Consider the following 14,947-nt stretch of genomic DNA (forward strand, 5'->3'; position numbering starts at 1 on the left):
TTTTCGTGTGAAAGCTTAACAGTGTATATCAATGATGCCTTAATTTGAAAAAAGACGGGTGGTCAATCAGGATCACTCGGCAACACCTAAAATGTACTGTGCGCTGACCAGACCCCCTGGACCCCGACTCCCTCAGAGCTTCACCCTCCGCACAAAACCTGAGCTGGCAGCTCCCCAATGAGGACACGGCGTGGCCAAGACAGCAGCGCTCACAAACGCGACACCACGGAGGAAACCTTGTCTGTGTCCTTTTCACGAGAGTTACCACAAAGTCCCCAGAAAGTGCAGCCACGCAGCTCTGCCCCCACACAAGGGCCGGTGGGTGGTCCGAACCAGGGACGCGCTCGCAGGCCGCCCGCGCACTCGCTGCGCCCTCGGCCGCCGACGGCTCCTGCAATCCGCCCGCCGGGAGCGAACGGGCCGCGTGAGTCGGCGGAGGTCGGGTTTGGACAGAACAGAACCTTCGCCGAGCGAAAGCCGGCCAGAAGCTACGTGACGCCTGCCAAGCGGACCTTCCCGAAGAGGCGCGGGCAGCAGGCTGCGCCGCCTCTGGAGACCCCGGCGCGCCGCGGGCCGCTCCCTCATGGCAGCTTCTCCTGGGCGCGTCGGGGCGCGGGGGAACGGGGCCCGGGATGCGAGCGCCCCGCACCGCTGCTGGACAGCGCCTCCGGCCCCGCCGAGCCCCGGAAGCCCCTGCGCCGCACGGCGCAGGCCGAGGCCGGGCCGGGTGCGGGAGGCGCCAGAGGGACGCGCGCGTTAGTACCTGCGGCGGCGGCGGCGGCGGCTCCCGGCCTGCGGTACGGTGCGAGACGCCAGTCCTCTCTCTCCGCCGCCGGACGCCGCGCAGCTCCTGCCCCTTCACCTCTCACCTCCTACCTTTCCCCTCCGCCCCCGCCCCCGCCCCCACCGCCCTCCGCACGTGCGCTCAGCAGCGCGCGCATGCGTGGTCGGGCCCCGCCGGCGGCTGGCGCTCGCCCCCCGGTGGCCGCTCGTGTCACTTCCCGGAGTGAGCGGCGGGGCGGGACTTAGGGGTGGGGCGCAGGGTCAGGGGCGGAGTGACGCCCGGGGCCCCAAAGAGGTCCCCGCGGACGCCGCCTCACCCAAAGTCTGGCCGGCACTCCTTGGCCCTCCCAGAACAGCGCGGCGCCGCACGGTCAGCGCAACAACCGGGAGGATAAGCGGCCTGGGCCCCGAATCACCTGAAGATTGTGCCCGTGGCAGTGTTGTCTTTGGTTTGGGAGAATCCTCATCCTACAAGTGGAGAGAGCAGTGCGGGGGTCTGTCTCGCGCTCGCCTCACCGTCCACATCGGCCCCTCGGACGCTTCCGTCGCCGGCTTCTCCCGCCCTCGCTCCGGTTCGGCAGCTGCAGGTCCTCCCAGAGCTTTAGTTTTCGCAGTGGCCCTGTGACAGGGGCCCACCCCTGCCAGTCCCTACAGAGGATGCGGGTCCTGCCGCAGGACCCCGCACACCTTCGGGCCGAGGCTGTCCGCGGAGGCCCCCAAGGGGTAGAGTGAAGTGGCCCATTGGATGGTCTCCAACGTGTCATTGTCAAAGACAGCTGACACCTGTACCCCCAATTCTACAGCTGAATATGTCTAAAAAACCCTATCCTTTTATCCACCCACCAAGTCATTTTATTATACATTTCCCTGTAAGTTGTACAAACCTGATTTCAGTTTTTACATAAAACTCGGGTGACCCAGCTCTATTTAGCCCTGACTACCCAAACATCAACCTTATTTCAGATGCTCCCCATGGGAATGATACATTCAGAAGCTTTTTAAGGAAAATGAGCTTAGAGATCACGAAGTGATACTAGTTCCCAGGATTTGCAGGACTGGAGCTGCTGCACTTGGCCAATCTTCATGACAATCTTGAGAAACCAGGGCTGGATCTAATTCACAAATGAAGAAAACTTCCTCGAGAGATCTGCACAAGGTCTCTGATAACTGGCTGGGCAGCCACAGTCTGGTATTGGGGTTCCAGCCTATGGTCTAGCTACCTCAGCCTGTCATGGACACATAAAAGTGTTTCAGTGACTCAGGTCAGTCTTTGCAAACATGTGCACTAACAATCAAGCTATAGTGAGAGCAACCAGCAATGTGATAAAGTGGAAAAGGCTTCTTCCTAGCCAGGTTCCTCGGATTAGGTCCTGGTTCCAACACAACGGCAGCTGCTCTGTGGCCAGATTTAACTGACCCTCAGGGAATCTTGATTCAGAAGTCAGATTCCGTGACGCAACCAAGAATACCCACCTCTGTGGTTCTAGAAAAATTAAGTCAGTGTGAACACATATAATAAGATGCTTAGATTGCAATAAACAGTAGCTGTTCTACTAACCATGATACAGTCACTAATGAGTAAAATGCATTTAAAATCTCCAGGTTGTATTGATATAAATTCAAAGCCTTTTTTATCTATCAAGTTCCTAACATGTCATAGACCAGAGAGAGAAAAATTAATTTCCTGCATTACAGAAGTTTTCTTAGCACATACCTTTAAACAAACATTACAGGCACTATAAGGGTTATTAAAGAAGTCTTAATAGCAGCCAATAAAATGACCAACTATTCACAGTTGGCCCCCTGCCAGAGATGGGCTTTATGTTACCTCATATAATCCTCGTGATGGCCTTTAGAGGCAGGTAAGATAAACTCCATTTTAAGGATGCAAAAACTATAGCAACCGTGGCTTTAACAACTTGCCTGAGGTCACACAGGGGCAGCATCAAGCGTCTGTCTCCCCAACTCCAAAGCCCTTGAATTTCTGCCACTGATCTTCCAAGTGCTATGAGTGGAAGGGAGTTAGCAGAAAACCAGAGCAGAAACCAGTGGATTCTGTATCAGAGGGCACTGTAAGGTCAGCCCACAAGGTCGTAACAATTGTAGCAGCAACTAATGCTCAAACCATGTGCAGATCTCCCCGTTTGATGCTGCACTTAACACCCCATTGAAACAGACACTATTATCTCCCCACTTTGCAGATGATGTAACTGCGGCCTGCAGAGGCTAAGTAACTGAGGAAGGTCGGTAGAGCTGCTTGTGTTGCTGCCTTCTCTGCAAGCCGCCACTGAGAGGCCAGGTGCCTCCCTGCAGCCTGCGGCACTTCTCTGGACTCTGCCGGCCTCAGCATGTGTCTTGCTTCGGCCGGTGGAGGGAGAGGGAACGTGACCTGTGCGGGCCGGGCAGAAGCCTTAGGAGCTCTGCTTGCCGCCCGGGCCTCTGGTCCTTCCACTTGGGGCCTGCTCCCTGCACCGGGTCCCAGAGGTGTGGCAATGACCCAGAGTCTAACGCGTCCTGTGAGTGAGGACTGTGGTTCCCAGCCACTGGGAGACCTGGGGACTGCGTGTGTGTTGCTGCAGCAGAGCTGCATGTAGCAGAGTCAGAATCCCAACGTCACTTGTCTAACTCAAATACTATACAACTCAGCTGTTTAAGGGTCCACTTCAGTGCCTTTCAGTACACATGCAGTGCCACCACCCCCACAGTCCACTTTAACCATTTCATCATCCAGGAAAGCAGCCCAGGGGAGCCGTTCTCCACTCTTCCCACAACCGCACAGACCTGGGCAACGTGTGGCCTTTTGGGTCCAGCATGGGGTCCATCCATGCGGAGGCACGTGTCAGCACTTCATTGCTTTTTATTACCAAACAGCATCCCCTGGCATGGCTACCCCACATTTCCTCTATTCATCAGGTGATGGGCATTTGGGTGGTTTCCACACTTTTAGCCGTTATGAGTAACACTGCTCTGAACATCCACATATGAGTGTTCAGTTGATGTTTGTCTTCATTTCTCTTGGTTCAATACTTAGGAATTGAATGGCTGGGTTATATAGTAAATCTATGTTTCACATTTTTAAGAAACTGCCAAATTGTTTTCCAAAGTGGCTGCACCACTTTACATTCCCACCAGCAATGTATGATAGTTCCAATTTCTCTATATCCCGGCAAACACATTTTTTTAAATTTATTTTTTATTGAAGTATTGTTGATATACAATTTATATTGGTTTCAGAGGTACAATACAGTGGTTCAGCAGTTACCCATATTCTTAAATCCTTGCCCTCTCTACTGTGGTTACTATCTGTCAGCATAGGAAGATGTTACAGAATCATGGGCTATATTCTCCATGCTGTAATACAGTACCTATGACCAACTTATATTATGACTGAGAATTTTTGTGCCCCTTTATCCCCCTCACCTTCCCCTCAAACCCACTTCAACCCCTCCCCCATGGTAACCACCAGTCACTGCTCAGAGTCTATGAGTCTACTGTGGTTTTGTTCATTGTTTTGCTTTGTTTTTAGATTCTGCATATAAGTGAAATCATATATTTGTCTTTCTCCATCTGGCTTATTTCACTGAGCATAATGCTTTCTAGATGCATCCATGTTGTTGTAAACGGCAGGATTTCTTTTCGTGAATGAATAATATTCCATTGCATATATGTACCACATCTTCTTTAACCATTCATTTACTGCTGTACACTTAGGTTGCTTCCATACCTTGGTTATAGAAAACAGTGAGGGAATAAACATAGGGGTGCAAATATGTTTTCGGATCGGGGTGTTTCCTTTGGGCAAATTCCTAGAAGTAGAATTACTGGATCAAATGGTATTTCTATTTTCAGTTTTTTGAGGAACCTCCATACTGCTTTCCACAACAGCTGCACCAATTGACATTCCCACCAACAGTGTACGAGGGTCCCCTTTTCTCCACATCCTCACCAACACTTGTTATTTCTTGTCTTTTGGATAGTGGCCAGCCATTGTAACTGGTGTGAGCTGATACCTCATTGTGGTTTTGATTTGCACTTCCCTGATGACTAACAAAGTGGAGCATCTTTCCATGTGCCTATTGGCCATCTGTATTTCTTCTTTGGAGAAATGTAAGTTCAGGTTTTCCACCCATTTTTTAATCAGGTTGTTTCTTCCAGTGCTGAGGCATATGAACTTTTTAAATATTTTTTGGATGTTAACTCCTTATCAGATGAGTCATTTATGAATATATCCTCCCATACTGTAGGATTCATTTTGTTCTGCTGATGGTGTCCTTTGCTGTACAAAAGCTTCTTTTTAGTTTAATGTAGTCCTATTTGTTCATTTTTCCTGTTGTTTCCTCTGCCTAAGGAAATGCATTCATGAAAAAAATTGCTCATGCTTATTATTCAAGATATTTTTGCCTATTTTCTTCTATGAGTTTTATGGTTTCATGTCTTACATGTAGGTCTTTAATCCAGTTCAAGTTTACTTTTGTGTATGGAGTTACACAGTAATCCAGTTTCATGTAGCTGTCCAGTTTTGCCAGCACCAGTTGTTGAAGAGGCTGTCTTTTCTCCATTGTATATCCATAGCTCCTTTATTGTATATTAATTGACTGTATATGTCAGGGTTTATATCTGGGCTCTCTATTCTGTCCATTGATCTTTGAGTCTATTCTTATGTCGGTACCAAACTGTTTTGATTACTTTGGCTTTGTAGTACAGCTTGAAGTTGGGGAGTGTAATCTGCCCAGCTTTTTTCTCCTTTCTCAGGATTTCTTTGGCTATTCGGGGTCTTTTGTGGTTCCATATGAATTTTAAAACTATTTGTTCTAGCTTGTTGAAGAATGCTGTTGCTATTTTCATAGGGATTGCATTGAATCTGTGAATTGCTTTGGGCAGGATGGCCATTTTGACCATATTAATTCTTCCTATGCATGAGTATGGAACAGATTTCTACTTACTGGTGCCTTCTTTAATTTCTCTCATGAGTGTCTTTCAGTTTTCAGAGTACAGGTCTTTCACCTCCTCGGTTAGGGTTATTTCTAGGTATTTTATTCTTTTTGATGCAGTTGTAAATGGAGTTGCTTTCATGATTTCTCTTTCTGCTAGTTTGTTGTTACTGTGTAGGAATGTAATAGATTTCTGTGTATTAATTTTGTATCTTGCAACTTTGCTGAATGTGGTTTAGTTCTAATAGTTGTTTGGTGGAGTCTTTAGGGTTTTTATGTGTAATATCATGTTGTCTATAAACAGTGACAGTTTAACTTCTTCCTTACCAATTTGGATGCCTCTTATCTCTTTGTGTCATCTGATTGCTGTGGCTAGGGCCTCCAGTACTATTTTGAGTAGAAGTGGGGAGAGTGGGTATCCTTGCCTTGTTCCCCATCTTAGAGGAAAAGCTTTCAGCTCCTCGCTGTTAAGTATAATGTTGGCTGTAGGACTGTCATATATGGCCTTTATTATGTTGAGGTACTTCACCTCTACACCCATTATGTTGAGAGTTTTTATCATGAATGGATGTTGAATTTTGTCAAATGCTTTTTCAGCATCTATTGACATGATCATGTGGTTCTTTCCCTTGTTTTTGTTGATATGGTATATGATGTTGATTGATTTACAACTATTAAATCATCATTGCATCTCAGGAATAAACCCCACTTGGCCGTGATGGATGATCTTTTTGATGTATTTTTGTATTTGGTTTGCTAATATTTTGTTGATGATTTTTGAATGTATGTTCATCAGGGATATTGGTCTGTAATTTTCTTTTTTTGTGGTGTCTTTGCCTGGTTTTTGTATTAGAGTGATGATGGCCTCATAGAATGAGTTTGGAAGTATTCCCTCCTCTTCTACTTTTAGGAATAGTTCAAGAAGCTTAGGTTTGGCTCTCTTAAACGTTTGATAGAATTCAGTTGTGAAGCTATCTGGTTCTGGAATTTTGTTTTTTGGGAGTTTTTTGATTATCAATTCCATTTTGTTACTGGTAATTGGTCTGTTAAGATGTTGAGCATCTTTTTATGTGTCTATTGGCCATTAGTATGTATGCTTTTGTGAGCTGTCTATTCAAATCATTTGCCCACCTGTTAACTGGATTATCTGTCTTCTTATTGAGTGGTAAGAATTCTTTATATATGAATACAAGTCTCATTGTATACATGACTTACAAATACTTTTTTTGGTAAAACAAATAGAATGGATAACCATTTTGAAATAAGTAGTACTAAAACTGACACAACAAAGAAAAGTAACCACAAATAAAGACAATATCAAAGAAAAAATTTTAACTAACCTTTAAAAAAGTTACCTGACTTTGACCAATGCGAGTCCTAACTTAGAATAAAAACACTAAGAATTTCAAAGTGTATGAAAGGCAGCAAGTTCCTCCACATGGCTTACAGGCATATGCTGCTGTAATGCTCAAGCCTGACCAGGCTACACAGACAAAACCTTAAAGGTAACCTTCACTCACAAATATAGATAGCATAACATCACAATAATAAGTAAATCTCAATAATATTAATTTTACAATCCTAGCAAGCCTTAAATAAAGAGATTACAGATACTGCAACAAATTTCAGTAAGACAAGACTGTAAGAGGAACTCAAGGTTCACACACAGATAAGGAAGTGTTACCACGCTCACCACATCCACAGGAAAGAGCACCGCAGCTCAACGCATACCGGCCAAATGCCTGGAAAGGAAGCAGGACATGAGGAGGAGGCTTTCTTTCTCCTTTCCCTCTCCAGGGTTTTGTTTTATTTATTTTCTTAACTGATGATAATTCATATATATATATATATATATATGAATATTAATTAAGGATAACTACATAGTTCATAATGCGTGATCAAAAACGAAAGTTTCTGTGATGACTGCCCTTGTACTGTTCACCATGTAAGAACTTACTCACTATGTAAGAATTTGTTCACCATGTAAGAACTTGTTTGTTATGCTTCAGAAGACTGGAGACTGATGAGAACTAGGCTTGGGGTTGATTAATGATTGTGCATTGAGTCCCCTATACAGAATTTAGTTGTTGTTAACAACCATTTGATCAATAAATATGAGAGATGCCCTCTCAAAAAAAAAAAAAAAGAATAACTACATACTTCCTTTTCCTTTAAAAACAGGAATTAGACAAATATTTTCACACAACTCTTACTTAAGAAATTTTAAATGCTGATTAAAGTTATCCAAGGAAAGAATAAGCAAGGCTGATATCATTATTTACAGATGGTAACAATATCTAAAAAGAAAAAAAATGTTAAGAATTCTAAAAAAATTCAAGAATCTCAATCATAAAATTATAATAGCTTAGAAAAACAATAGAATGAGTTATAACCTTTGAAAAGCCAATTGGATTCCTATGTCAAAGACACCATAGAAAAACCAACAAAATCAGGTAACTCCTTTTCCAGTAACAAAAGGCATTTAATAAGAAAGTATTAATTTCTCTGTTAGCTTTTAAAATAAAGTTATACAACTACAATTTTTTAAAATGAGAAAAAGTTCCCTGGAGAATACTTTATAGAGCTGAACAAAGTGCTGGTGAAATTCATCTGGACAAATAAATGCACACAAATCTTTGAATAAAGACTCTTGATACAAGAGATACACTAACCTTTAGGTACTCACTGAAGACAACTTTCAGAGAGTTTCAATTTTAAGAATTTCACATAATAATAAATAAGTTATATAAAGAGAAAAGAATATTACTCTTCATAAATGTCACTGGGCTATTTTAGTTTTCAGCATGGAGGCAAATTACAATAGTGTAATGAATTCTAAATGAGTCATGATTTTAAGCATATTTTAAAAATATTTTAACCTGGAAAAAAAAAAGAGTAACAACTTAATTCCAGTGAGGACAAAAAATACATTTCTGAATCCTGAATAACTAAGTTACCTAAGATACCATAAGTGACAAGAGCATTCCAAGGCCTTGTTCAAATAGCACTACCTCCATAAATTCTTCCCCGATTCTCTGCCCCTTCAACTCAAAAAACCAACACAACAAAAACAAACAAAAAGGAGGGGTGCATATAATGAGTCATAAGAAATACACATTTGGTCATTCAGATAACCTAATATATATATTTCCCAGGTATATTTGATCTTCATCCACAGTTCCTGAAAACACTGCAGAGTCTTAAAGGTGACATTGGTGTCTTGTCACGTTAATATTTTGGTTACCACCCAAAGGCAGGGGCTGGAGATTGAATCAGCCAATGGCCAATAATTTAGTCAATCATGACTATGCAATGAAGCCCTCACAAAAACCCATGAGAAGAGCTTATTGCTTTCTTGGATCCTGCTTCTCTGCCAGACAGAGAGCTTCCACACCTGGGGAACCAGAATGCCTCCCCATGCCACCAAGCCAGGCCCCAAGGTCCACAAGGACAGAAGCGCCTGTATTTGGGATCTTGTCCTATGTGTCTCTTCACCTGGCTGTTAATTTGTATCCTTCATTAAACTGTTGAAGGTTAGTGCTTTCCTAAGTTCTATGAGCTGCCTTGGCAAATTAATCAAACCTAAGGGGGAGGTTGTGGGAACCTCCAATTTGTAGCTGGTAGGTTAGAAGCACAGGTAACAGTCTGTGGCTTACGACTGGCATTTGGAGTATAGGATGGAGCCCTAAAGCTGAGGAACCTTGTGCTGTCTCCAGGGACACAATGTCAGAATTGAGTTCTTGGACACCCATGGGAAGACCCCCTCACACACACACACACACACACACACACACACACACACACACACACACACACACACACAGGAATTGTTTTCAGAAACCCAAAAGGAGTTATACTACTGTTATACTGCTGTATACTATTATCACTGTATAATGCTATTGTATGTAGAACAAAACACAAGGGGGAAATAATTGTTCTTTCCTGTAGCCATGCCTCATCACCTTCCTAGGCACATTACCTACACTCTTGTTTTCCAGACCCCATTAGAAGGTAGCAGGTGCCTTTAGGAGTGTTTATCTGAACAATGCTTTATGTAAAATGGGGGTTTTATTCTACAAATATTTCTTGAAGTAATGCTTATCTGAATATAAAACAAATGTTTCTAAAGATCAAGTGTTTTTAAAAAACAGAATGTAGAAAACATGAACAAAGATGATATGATCCTACATTACAAAACATAACAAAGAATTGATAAAATAAGGTTGATAGCAGATTTTAACTGGTAAGTGATTGAGGAATAGATTCTGTACACATAGGAAAACAGAAAATGATATCCTGGCCAATAAAGAAAGGTCCATATTCACACAACTTTGCACATTACTAAATTAATAAATAAAAGTTAAATCCAGTGTTGGTGGAGGAGAACCTATAACTGGCTTCATGTTCTGAAGAACCTCTTGATAATCTGAGAAGGCCATTTCACGCTTTTGACTAGGAAACCCCACTTCAGGAAGTGTACTCTATGTCACCATCCCTCACTCTTCACAGGCCTTCCCTGCCCCACTCACAGCACTGCTCCACTTTGCTGCGGGAAGGGACCTGTTGCCACATTATGGCAGCCTGCCCTCTGCAAGGTATCTGCTGAAGAAACCTGAGGAAACACATACTTGCCCTCACCCCCAAATTAGCATAGTATATACAATTCGTAACAGCTCAACTTACACTTACAAAAACCAGAACCTGCATGCTCAGACAACACCTGAGCAAATTCCAATAAAATGCTGAACAGCCATTAAACATTAAAATTTAGTGAAAACATTTATAAATTAACTGGACACATTATAGTATGAAAATTGATAAAGGGAATCCTCATTGACATGGCATCAGGAGGCCTACAGAGGGAGCTCTCACACCCACCTCTTGGTCAATTGCAGACCCCACAGGAAGGAAGAGGACACCTTGCAACTACGATTTGGGGCACTTTCCCATCCAGTAGGAGGAGGGAAGAGTTTCTTCCTCCCCCTAGCAACAGCCAGGCAACAGCCCAGCCAATGAGACTGTTACAACTCAGCCAATGAGCAGCTGTGACATGTGGGATTCCATTTCCTCCAAAGGGCTTTTTGCTCCCCCTTCTCTATGAAAGAGCCTCCTCTCCTCTGTCCTCCTGACTCACCTGTGGTTTTGCCATAACTTTCTTGTCCCAAATTGCATTTTTCTGCTATTCCAGCATAAAACCATTTTACTGGTTAGATAACTGAAAGCTTTAAAGTTAACCTTCTTGGTGTCAGAAGTGGGATCCACAGACACACCCAAACAGCTCTGAGGCTGGTAAACAAACAGGTTTCAGTGCCCAGAGCCCACTGAGCTCTCTGCCTTCTTGCTGACCCTGGAGCTGGCAGAGGTAGGGGTGGGGGGGGTCAGTTTTCTACTGGATTTCCAGCTCTGCTGCCCTTGCATATTTTGAGCTCTCCAGGCTTTATTCAGGACCTATTTTAAGGCCTTTTCCTTTCTGACAGCATTGATTGGCCTTTGGTCTAATTCCTTCTTGGAGCCAACCGTTCCCATGGAACTGTGCTGGCCTTTGCTCTGGTCTCTAGTCTATATCCTTTGGGAATTGGACTGTTCCTGTTGGAACTATGCTAGTCTTCAGCCTGATTCCTTTTGGAACAAGACTATTCCTAATGAAATTCTGCTGTTTGGGAATTTTTCTCTTTACTCTAGAGAAAAAAATCCTCTAAGAAATGAGCTCTCAGTTATCAAAGTGCTTTGAGGTCCCCCGCTGTGGGCCACCAGCCAGTTTTGTGTGTAAAAACTATGGCCCCTTCTCATGCACATTTCTGACTAAATGGACCAACTTAACCAAAACTACCTTAGAACACCAATGGCCATTATGGGGAACTTTTAATCTCCCCAAGTTTTTTCCCTCAAAATTAAATTTGGAAGTCGCAGCTAAAAAAGAAAGAAAGAAAGAAATCTGAATAGAATACTTCTTTTGATACCTTGCACCTTCCAAACGTCCTCAGGATTCTAAATTTGCCTTTTTGCAAAGCGAGGCAAACAATTAAGCCAAAATGGCTTGAGGCCTCTCCTTCTCTCCCATCTCTTTGGTTTACAGATGCTAGGCAGCCACCTCCTGCTCAGGCCCCAGCTCTCAACCTTTCTCTGCTGTGTCCTCTGCACTGTCCCCACCTCATTCTACATTCTCCCTGGACTAAGGCTGAACTGTGAGCCATCAAGAGTTTCCTAAAATGACTGAGGATCCCATAAGTTTGCCGAGGAATTTAACATAGGTATTCCAACTTACCAACCTTGTTTCTCAGATTTGTATCAATTAACCCACATGCTTATTGCTGACAGCCAAGCCAAGCATTGGATGAAACTGGTTCAATGGGAACATCCAGAAAGAGATTTGGAGAAACAGACTAAATTTTGGCAAAATGCAGAACACTGGCTGGAAGCCTCCACCAAGCAATCACAGTAGCTTTGTCTAAGCCTGTTGATTTGGAACAAGATTCAGGCCAGCACACAAAGCCTGAGGGACCTTGTTCATGACTATTACAAGTGACCTTGGATTGTTTTTGGAGAAAATTCTGTTCTTCTTTTCGATGCTGAATCTCCTGTAGCATTTCACTCTGATTCTATTAACAGGCTAATGTGGGATCTTTCCTCTATTTAGTTAAAAGGATAGGATGGGAGACTATGTCCACCCCAGATTTAGTTAATTTGGCAAACCAGCTTGTGTGCACCCTAGATGAGAAAGACAGCTAAAGTTCTCCACTTTCAACTCTGGCAAATGGAAGACCTTAAGTCAAAAAACCTTCTAGCTTTAGCTGTTATTGCAAAGAGCCCAGACGTTGGATAAAAAACAACAAACTGTTTCAAGTTTAAGCTCCTCAGGTGCCCTCAGCCCTCTTGCCAGCCCTTGCAGTGCCCCCCTAACTCCCAGTGGTGGGCTCTGAGGAACTACGGGAGCTCTTCTCAATCTTCCCTCTTAACCAGCTCAGAGAAACCTCTCTCCAGACTGGGGATGAATCTTTGTCCTTATTGAAAATGGGGCTACTTTTTGCTTGTTCAACCCCACTGCTATACAGTAGACCCAGCCCCAGAATACTAAAAAATAGTGGGGGTCTGAAATAAACCTCAACAGGTTTCTGTCGCTGAACCTACTCCTGTTTTCTTAGGCCCTTTGAGAGATACATACCCTTTTCTCCTTAGTTCCTTTGCCCTATTCATTTATTGGGCCAAGATTTATTTATAAAATATATGTGTTTATCAAGGCAGAATATCTTTCTCCCAAAAGGGGGAAATAAATCTAGAATTTGACAGTAATCAAAATACCACCCAGGGCCTTGAACTTTGGATGTCTTATCTGCTGTCTCTGATGACACTACAGCTGAGTCTGTGGGCACTGATCATTCATTCCTGTTGGATCAGCTAACGTCCTCCTTACAGGCACAATCTTCAGCTGACATTGGCAGAACCCACAGGGCACCTCCCATGAATATCAGATCCTTCAAAACCTATCCCCAGAGTTAATCAATACCTGATAAAGAAAGAAGCTCTTCAAGGCATTAAACCCATAATAGAAGACTACAGGCTCCAGGCCTCACTACCTGTGCTGGTCCCTATAGTGCCCGTTATGCCTGTGAGAACCAATGTCTGAGGACAGAGGTTTGTCCAGGGCCTCTGAGCAATACATACATTACCCCCCAGCACCTGCTGTCCCTAACTCCGTACCCCGCTGACCACGGAAAGCAGACTTCTTGCTGTTAGCTGATCTGTGCAGTGTCCTGCTAGCACTCCAGTCATAGGCTAGTCAGTATCTTTTTGCTTTAATTTGGAAGCATGGAAATACAGCTGGACAGTAATGCCCAGGATTTCAGTTTTTACTTTCACACACCTTAAGCTGATTTAGATGACGTAACTTTTTCTGCAAGATCGACTTGTTAAGATAGCTAGGTGACCTGCTTCTGTGCTCCCTTCCCAAACCTCTTCCCAGGAAGGTAGCATCCACCTGTTAAACCTTTTGATCTTAGAGGAACATAAGTCTCCAAAGAAGAAACTGCAGTTGCTCAGACTCAGGCTTGATACTTAGGGCATCTGATCCTGGAGCGGAACCATGTTTGGCTCCAGGTGAAATCCCTCATGGCAGCTGAATGCTGGCAGGTCTCCCTGTAATTGACAGGAAACTCCTCTAACCAGTGCAGATTTTTCATGGTTTACTGTTGATTCTTATCTGAAGGATGAAAATGGTAAATGGTTAGCTGGGCATGCTGAGACTCCCTTTGAAGTCATGAGGCTGCACCCCTACCTCTGGCCACGTTTCCCAGCAGACTGCGCTGCACACCCTTACTTGAGGTACCCGTAGCCAAGGGTCAAACTGCAGGCTGTGGTTCTGGTGGTTGTTGGTGTGCTTCTGGGTGGCTCATGACTTTGCAATGCTGTGGAAACAAGGAGGTTCCCTATCCTTCAATAGGGATAAAACTGAAAAGTCCCCTGAGTCTAACAGTGACGCTATACGTTTGCTCTGGCTATGGTTCCCGGCATTCTAGCCGCAACTCCCTGGAGGCCAAGGGAAGCCACCTTACTGGTATTTCCACCAAAAGCACTAAACCCCCATCATGTTCCACAGGAATGTTATCCCACATGAGAATCTGGAAAAGCTGACTAGAGATGCCCACTTGGTCCCAGAAAAGGAAAAACAGTATTGGAAATCTAATTGTAGGTTGGATAAAGGGAGAACTCTGGTTTGGACCAAATTAACAAACTGGTCCTACCAGAAATTCTAAAATTCCAACTAGTTACCACTGTATGTGCATTAAACTGGTGGTCTACTGACAACATGAGTGTTAATGAGCCAGTATCGCTGTGGAGACATTAGTAAGGCTGCAAAATGTGCCCACCTTGCTTGTCCCACCTGTGCACACAGCCCCCAGACACTGTCAACTGCCCAGTGGCCCATTCATCTAAGGTTTGGCAAATGGATTTCATACAAGTCACCATCCCATGGGAAAATGTTTAATCACAGTTTGTATGTTTTCTCACTGGACCAAAGCTTCCCCTGCAGACAGGGTTATGCTGCTTCTGTGTCTAAAATCGCTAGGTTTTTCCTCCCTGCAGAGCCCTGTAGAGATTCATGGTTACTGGGAAATCCATTTTGCCAGATGGGTGTTTTGACTGGTCTGTGCAGTCTTACAACACCGTCCACACCATCCTCAGTCCTTGGGGTTATTAGCCGCACACGCTGACACCCTCAAACACTCAGGACGCAA

At 44.1% G+C, this 14,947-nt stretch overlaps 1 protein-coding gene across 3 annotated transcripts in view; it reads right to left on the bottom strand.

Annotated features, from left to right (window-relative positions):
- SCAP (SREBF chaperone) overlaps positions 1 to 896 on the bottom strand; it is a 50,503-nt gene extending 49,607 nt beyond the window's left edge. For 2 of the 3 annotated variants that reach the window (XM_073230509.1, XM_073230508.1), the window contains exon 1: positions 764 to 896. The gene's annotated coding sequence lies outside the window, so the exon portion shown is untranslated. The remainder of the gene's footprint in view (positions 1 to 763) is intronic. The other variant, XM_036994461.2, reaches the window with a different exon arrangement.
- Between the last annotated feature and the right edge of the window lie 14,051 nt (positions 897 to 14,947).

The sequence above is a fragment of the Manis javanica genome, chromosome 3 (assembly GCF_040802235.1).
Source record: "Manis javanica isolate MJ-LG chromosome 3, MJ_LKY, whole genome shotgun sequence".
In the NCBI taxonomy this organism is placed as follows: Eukaryota; Metazoa; Chordata; class Mammalia; order Pholidota; family Manidae; genus Manis; species Manis javanica.